The sequence below is a fragment of the Gorilla gorilla genome, chromosome 5 (genome assembly GCF_029281585.2).
Source record: "Gorilla gorilla gorilla isolate KB3781 chromosome 5, NHGRI_mGorGor1-v2.1_pri, whole genome shotgun sequence".
NCBI lineage: Eukaryota > Metazoa > Chordata > Mammalia > Primates > Hominidae > Gorilla > Gorilla gorilla.
This window is the reverse complement of record NC_073229.2, coordinates 159,824,254-159,831,851: the sequence shown is the minus strand read 5'-3', so window position 1 is coordinate 159,831,851 and position 7,598 is coordinate 159,824,254. Positions and strand designations below refer to the sequence as shown.

General features: G+C 36.4%; 1 long non-coding RNA gene across 1 annotated transcript; it reads left to right on the top strand.

Annotated features, from left to right (window-relative positions):
* The first annotated feature begins 1,384 nt into the window (after window positions 1–1,384).
* LOC129534340 (uncharacterized) lies at window positions 1,385–7,283 on the top strand. Its single transcript, XR_008680893.1, has 3 exons — window positions 1,385–1,579; window positions 5,638–6,114; window positions 7,014–7,283. It is a non-coding gene; the product is annotated as an uncharacterized lncRNA (long non-coding RNA).
* The last annotated feature ends 315 nt before the right edge of the window (window positions 7,284–7,598 follow it).

Genomic DNA, 7,598 nt, shown 5'->3' with positions numbered 1-7,598 from the left:
AGTTGGTTCTAGTGCAGTGTTTTTCTTGTCTTAAAAGCATTTAACTCGCCTGTACACAACTGACTCTTTTTAAAGAAACAAATTGAAATGTAAGTCTGTATAAAATTTGTTTTTAAATTGTACAGTGTCTTTTTTTATATAGTTAACACACTATCCAATGTGTCTTTAGATAGCCCTGTCCAGGTAGTATTTTCAATAGCCACTAACCTTACCTGGCACAGTATGGGGGTTGTAAATTGGCATGGAAATTTAAACAGGTTCTTTCTGGTGCACTGCACAAATTAGTTATATGTGGAGATGGTAGTTCTTTCAACTTCAGTTGTCTCTGATGCAGTTTATACAAAATAATTGTTGTTTTGATAACTGAATACAACTCTATAATTGTAAAAAAAAACAACAACAGTTGCAGCCATGTTGTTGGCATTTTGAATGCTTCTAAGTAAATACAATTTAAAAATTATTTTGGCTTAAGCCAGTTATTTATTAACAGAAATTTATTATGTTAACCCATGGGTTTTAAGAATTATTGAAAATAAAGGAATTAAATTTTTAAAAGACAAGCTAAGCTTATTGCCTTTCTTTTTTCAAGAAAGGTTAGCTAACAAGTCATCTTTAGTTGTAAATAGGGAAAAAGCACTCTTGCCATTCACCATGTACCACATACCATACCGTGTTTGCATTTTTTATAGTAGAATTTATGGGTTTGGGGGGGTTTTTGGTCATTTTTTGTTTTTTGTTTTTTTTTAGATGGACTCTTGCTCTGTCACCCAGGCTGGAGTGTGGTGGCACAATCATAGCTCACTGCAGCCCCAAATTCCTAGGCTTAAGTGATCCTCTGCCTGAGCCTCCCGAGTAGTTGGGACTACAAGCAAGTTCTACCATATCTGGCTAATTTTTTTTTATTTTGTAGAGACAAGGTCTCACTATGTTGACCAGGCTGGTTTTCAACTCCTGGCCTCAAATGATCCTCCTTTCTCAGCCTCCTAAAATGATGAGATTACATACTAATTACACAGTAGACATTTGTAATAAGAATTTTAAGTCTAATTGGATAAGGTTTTAAATATCCAGAAGAAATTTTAATTTAAAAAAAAAAGAAAAACTAAAGTTTGCACTACTCATACTATTGAGTTACATTCAAGTTGATATCCTTAGTGGGAGGAGAACCACACAAAATGAGTGGGCTGATAAAATTAGCCAAAATAAACATATCCATAGAAAACTATCATTCTATCTCCAAAAGAGTATTAATAGTATTTTTAGTTTATTATGTGTGCAACTTACTGATCATGCTGATATACTGGAAGTTATAGCAATAATTTTTTGTCAAGGATTCTTTAAGACCCAAAAGCTATTGAGAAATCTTGGTCTAAGGAGAAGAAAAGAGAGCCGAAGATTGAAGCTTGAAGAAGTCCAGCGTTTCAGATCAGATGGAGGAGCACTGGCTGGTAAATGAAGAAGGAGAAGGAGCAACTGAAGAGGCAGTAGACAATCCAAAAGGATCTAGTATAATGGAAACCAAGTCAGTGGAGGATCTACTGGAGTGGCATGGTCAGCTTTGTTGTGCTTTGATAAGAGGGTAAGTGATAAGAAACTTATTAATGTTTGTCGAACTTAGCTTCAGGGAGATGATTGATAACTTTGGTTTAGCCCTTTCAGAGGAAGATTAATTAATGAATGATGGCTAAGGAAATGGAGCTGTTGAGTAAAGACAAGTGTTGCCTTGCTGTGCTACTTCTTATGCACAGGTAAAGACGGAGAGGATTAGGGTGGTAACAGGAGGGGAAAATAGGATAAAGAGACGTTTATAAATTAAAAGACTTCAACATGTTTAAACGCTGATGAGGAAAATCCAGTAGAAAGAGAGAAGGAGGAGATATAGAAGAGAAGGAGGATGATAAAAACATGATAAGAAAGAAGTGGGCTTCTGATGTTGGTAAGAGGATTGGCCCAATGGCAAGGAGTGTCACCTCCAACCAAAATGGGAGGGGGAAACAATGGGTACAGAGGCAGGTAGGCTTGTCGTGAGGAAGGTACTTTAAGTTTAGCCTGCTTGGAATCCCATCATTTTAGTTTTTAATTCTGTGCCCTCTCCATTACATTACAATTCCTTGAATGTAAACTAAAACAAGAGGGTTTAAAATAACAGCATTTTGCATATTCATCTCTCCTTGCTTTCCTTTTTTATGCCTTCCACTACCTTGCCTGTGCTCCCCCTTCCCCAGTGGGACCAACAACAAGGAGCTCTCTTGTTTACTGAGTAGGGTCAATAATTCAAAGCCCTTTGTGGACTTGTATAATGGTGAACATTTTTGCCAGGAATCATACCATAATTGGGCTTTGAATAAGAACAGAGTCCATATGCCACTACTCTTTTCAGGCATTAAATCAAAAAGAACGTGGGAAAAAACTCTGAATTCAAGCACATAACATGTCACCTCTCCTACATCATGTCAGTGTATACTGTGAATGCTATGAAATTTAGGAGGTTTCTGGTAAGGAAAATTATTTGTGCTTTTGAAAGAGAGTAGGTAGAAATACGGGAAGTTAAAGATTAATTACTTCTTCCAAGCAGGAACAAAACTGGGCTACTTTTCAACTTCTCACTTCAGTTTTGATTCTAAATTAGCTTTAAAAATCACAACAAAATGGACAAATAAGTAATTCTTGATGAAAGGGCGCGGCGCAAGGATGAAGAAATCATTTATTACTTTGGACGCTTCATGCAGAAAACAAACTCTTCTAAATGAGACCTTGCATCAGGGAAATAACTTCATTATACTGAAATATTTTCATTGTATATTTCATTATATAGAAATATTTCTGATCTACAGAATTTTAGAATTCCATGGCTACAAAATTTTTAATGAAGTATAAAAATTTTTAGAGGCATTCTTTTCTTATACACCTAAAACCTTATATTAGATTGAAAGCTCTTTAAAGGGGACTTGTTTTTGAATAAGTTGAACTATATCAAATTTCTGACTTTTGAGTTAAAAAGGATAGAATACCCACAGTGGCATGGGGTTCAATTTAATACTAGAACCATGTAGCACATGATAGGCACTTGATAAATTATTTTTAAATGAACAAATAAACCTGAGAACTCAGGCATGTATTCTATTCTATGTGGAAAATGCATCCTAGAAAAGGACATCAATAGCAAGCCAATTTCAAACATTCAACAAAACAGCACATGATTGCAAATTAACTACTATACAAACACAAAAACTTATAATTATCAAATGAGTTCTTGACAGTTTCTGATAGCTTCAACAAAAATCAACTGTGGAGAGTCTAAAATTTACTCGGTTGGTATTCTAGAAATGCCAGCCTTGTAGAGGTCAATGAAACATTAGCCAAACGGGGAAACAAATCCACGCTGAAGGATGTAGGTCCAATTACTGAAAGTAACTTTTTCTCCCAATTTCATTTTCATATATTAGGAAAACATCAGAAAAAGTTCATAAACTCTGAAAATAAACAAAATACAACTTTTCGCAATTATGTTGAATTTAAACTTGCATGTTACCATAAACCTTCTGGAAACTTTTAGGTTGAGCACACTTAATAGAAGTTGCAATTTTCAAGTAATTTTGGAATTTAGACATTAAGACTAGTGCCCAATCTAAGTTTCAGAGCAGTACAATATCTACAAACACACAGAGCCCAATCCCTATCATATCCCCCTATTAGCACTTATCATTATTTAAAACAAATATGTATTTAATAAATAGGTGAATCTATTCATTTTGTACTTATATATTGAGCTCCTATCCTGTAAAAACAAGTATCTTTTGTTTCCTAGTCATAAATATTTTTAACAGATGATAGCTCTAATTCAGGATGCAGGAAATCTTCTTTTTCTTTTCATCTCACTAATGAAAACATAAACTGTTCTATGTGATAAAAGCCAGTTACACTAGTCATGTATTTTAATAAAGCCATCATAAATTACTAACTTTTAATAAAAAATTTTAAAAAGCCATGTGTGCCCATTTTTGCAGGCAATTCAATAATAAACACAGCTGTTGCACTGAGACGCCTCAGTAACTGCTCTAATTAGTCATTTTTGAATCTGTGCTCCCATAAAATATTTCTGGCACTGTGTGCTAAACATTGTACATGGCACATCTCACTGAATTCTCACAAAAATCCTTTGTGATAGGAGCTAATATTGTCACCATTCCTTTACATAAGGAAACTGAAGCTCAGAAAGATGAAGTAACTCTCCCAGGGTGACATGACTAGCAAGAAATAAAACTGTAATTCATATCCACACCTCATCCAAATCCCTTGTCTTTAATTTCTATGTTTATATGGTCTCTCACTTGGGAATAAGAACTTCTTCCTTTTTCAAACACTTAATATTGCCCCACCATCACAAGAAGTCACCAGTATCAGGAGAGGTGGCAGGCCATCTAAGGGAGGCCACAGAAACTATGGTCCTCTTCCCATGCCCTACAAGAGAGATACACATTTAAATAATTTAAATATTTAAGGCTCACTCTACTTCTTAAAATATGCAGCTTTATACAGTGTTTAAGAACTTCAAAGGTAAACCTAAGTTCACGGCCCCGGTTAACAAATCATTCTCTCTGCTTCAGAGCTATGATCGACAGCAATTCCCTTTAACTGGAATGATTATACCCTTCCCTCCACTCAAAGCATAACTTTATGCTTTTTCTCTTGGACTCTCTTCAAGACTGTCCTTCTCAATGAAGTGATTCCTGAATGACCTTAACTGACCCCAGGGCAAAAAAAAATGTTTGCTTATTTCCACCAAGGGCACCCCATGCTCCGGAAGAGCTGGGTGTATCTTTGTTTCTCTCCCCTGCATAAGTCAGTATCAGTCCTGTCTACCTTATTACACTGGTGCCCCAAAAGCAAAGATTCTACAGTGAGTGTGTTCTCAGTAGTTATGACTTAAATCCAGACTAAAATGCTACAGATGATCGTGTCATTCTGCTGAAAAGCAAAGTTCTGTTCACAAGGTCACCAAATCCTTTCCCGCTTTAGGTGTTTGCTATTACTGGCTGCCCCGCAGTCCTGTGCCACCTCCCAGACCAGGAAGCACATGCTGTTTCCTATCCCTCCTGCTACTTTGCAGGAAATGCTTGGCTTTGAGTAATCAGGGATGCATTGGCTGGAAATGCTAGTGGTGGAGACAGAGCGGAGGCTGACGCCAAATCCAGACAGTGTAAGGACTTTTCCCTAGCCAGGTGTTTGACTTTCTACATTTCCTCCTGCTGTTCCGCCTCTAAGTCCTGTCTACACATAAATAGTCATCTAGTCCAGTTAGATGTGAAGTCTAAATACTAAGTGATATTAAGTATTTTTACTAGTAAAATACCCTGAATCATCATATTAAAATGATTTTCTGGTCCCAAATGCTGTTTACAATTCAATTCTAAATTGTTACTATCCGCCTAAAATCAGGAGGCATTTTGTAACTATCAAACAGCAAGAACGTTTCCACGGTTCCGTTAGGAAAAACAACATAAAATTCTAACTCACTTTAATTCTATATCCACCAACAGTAAACAAACTATTCACAGGAAGAAAACAAATTGCTTTTGAGTCACAGAGGAAAGAGTAAGAGAAAATTGCTAATATTTATTGTGTGTTTATTACTAGGTCAATTCAGATTCTCCAAGAAGCAGGCACCAAGACAGAATTAGATGTGAAAGAAATACACTCAGAGAAATGCTCTTGAAGGATAAAGATGCCAAGGAGCAAGAGGAACTGTAAAAACCTCCAGATCATGTTGCTGTTTTCAATAGTTCTTTATTTAGAACTAAATGAAATTGTCTGAGTTTTGACAATTATAATATTTTATTTCTGATCAATCAGAAAATAGTTTGCCATAAAAATTTATCATTTCTGATATTAGCACATAAATTTGTTTTTATTGTAATTTCAAAACTAATGTCAAGACTGAGCAAATCACAGGATGGAAGCACCTATGAGTGCCTGGGACCCTCAAGATCATCAAATCCAGCTTTCCCTGCAGAGATGTTCTTTCAACTTTTGCCTGAACATCATCCTTGTGAGGGAAATCGTTTCATCACAAAGCAATCCAGTTTACTACTGGAACACTGCAATTATTTGAAGGTTTGTCTTTTTATTTCTTTTTATGTAGCCTTTAGGGAAAATCTTCCTACAGCCTTACACCTAGAGCTATGGGAGGGGATACTGGAAGAAAGTTACTGGGTGCCCCCTTCTTCTCTGGCCTGGGCTAATGAACCCTAGTTCATCTCATGATTTCTTCTGTACAGTTGTTTCTAGAATAATAACCACCTCAGTCAACCTCCTCTAGATCTCCTATAATTTTTTTAATATCCTTCAAATATATGGCAACCATAACTTGATTGTCCAGCCAAATGAAGCGACTAGACTGAATACAGTAGGATAATCTAGTCTCTGTATTTCTCCTAATGAATTAGATTTTTGGCATCACATGTCACAACATTGCTTCATATGAATTGGTACTTAAAAGAAAACTCGACGCCATAGAACTATAAAATTAAATCCAGGAAGAACCTCAAAGACGATCTTCTTCCAACATCCTCTTTCTCAGATAAGGAAATTAAGGTTTTAAAAGATCTTGTGCCAAAAGTCACACAGTTGACTTGTGGCAGTTAAGATTAAATTTTAAAACTCCTAATGCAATGTTTTGTTTTGTTTTATTTTCCTGCAAAGTGTGACTGAGCTTGTTCTCCCTACCCATCATCCACTTGATTCTTAAGCTAAGTGCAAAATTTTACATTTATCCTTTTGTACATGCAATTTAGACTTTGTGAGCTCTCTGAATCACCAGCCATAGGAGTCTTTTTAATGATTAGGTGAAGAGAATTCGAAAGTGGGCTAGTAAAATACCCTGAATCATCATATTAAAATGATTTTCTGATTCCAAATGCTGTTTAGTCCCACTTTTCTCCCAAGGGCAGCCCCTGTGTTCTGCTCTGAGTGGGCCCGTTCTTTTGCCTTACCTACTTTCTTGATCTTGATAGCAAAACATCTGGATCTACTGGATAACACTGCTCACCAACACTGGTCATCTTTGTCTTTACCCAAGGCAAGTATGCCACCTTATAAAGGACTTTGCACTGGACATGATGGTTTATACCCTACTCAAGAGGCTGAAGTGGGAAGATCATTTGAGCCCAGGGGTTCAAGACTGCAGTAAGCTATACTCATTCCACTGCACTCCAGCCTGGGTGACAGAGTGAGATCCCCAATAATAATAACAAATAAATAATAAAGGAGTTTGCTTCTGTTGATCTCTGAGTCTTTAAATATGATTACCACTTACTCAAATATGATTACCATTTACTCATTCTCCTTAGTTGAGACCTTAGCTAGTGTTCTGACTAAACAGCTTATCCTAGCAATGGTTGATCATGTCATTTTACTAGCTCACTTTACCTCCCCAGATGGCAGATCCTCGTTCCCCAAGTAGAACCTGAGATTTTGGTGCCATTAATTCATAGGTTTATCTCCACCTATTCATGTCCATCTACATTTACTCAATTATTTCTAGCACGTCTGCTATGTGTAAAGCACATATGGGCTTTCACTTTTTCATTTGGTGGCTT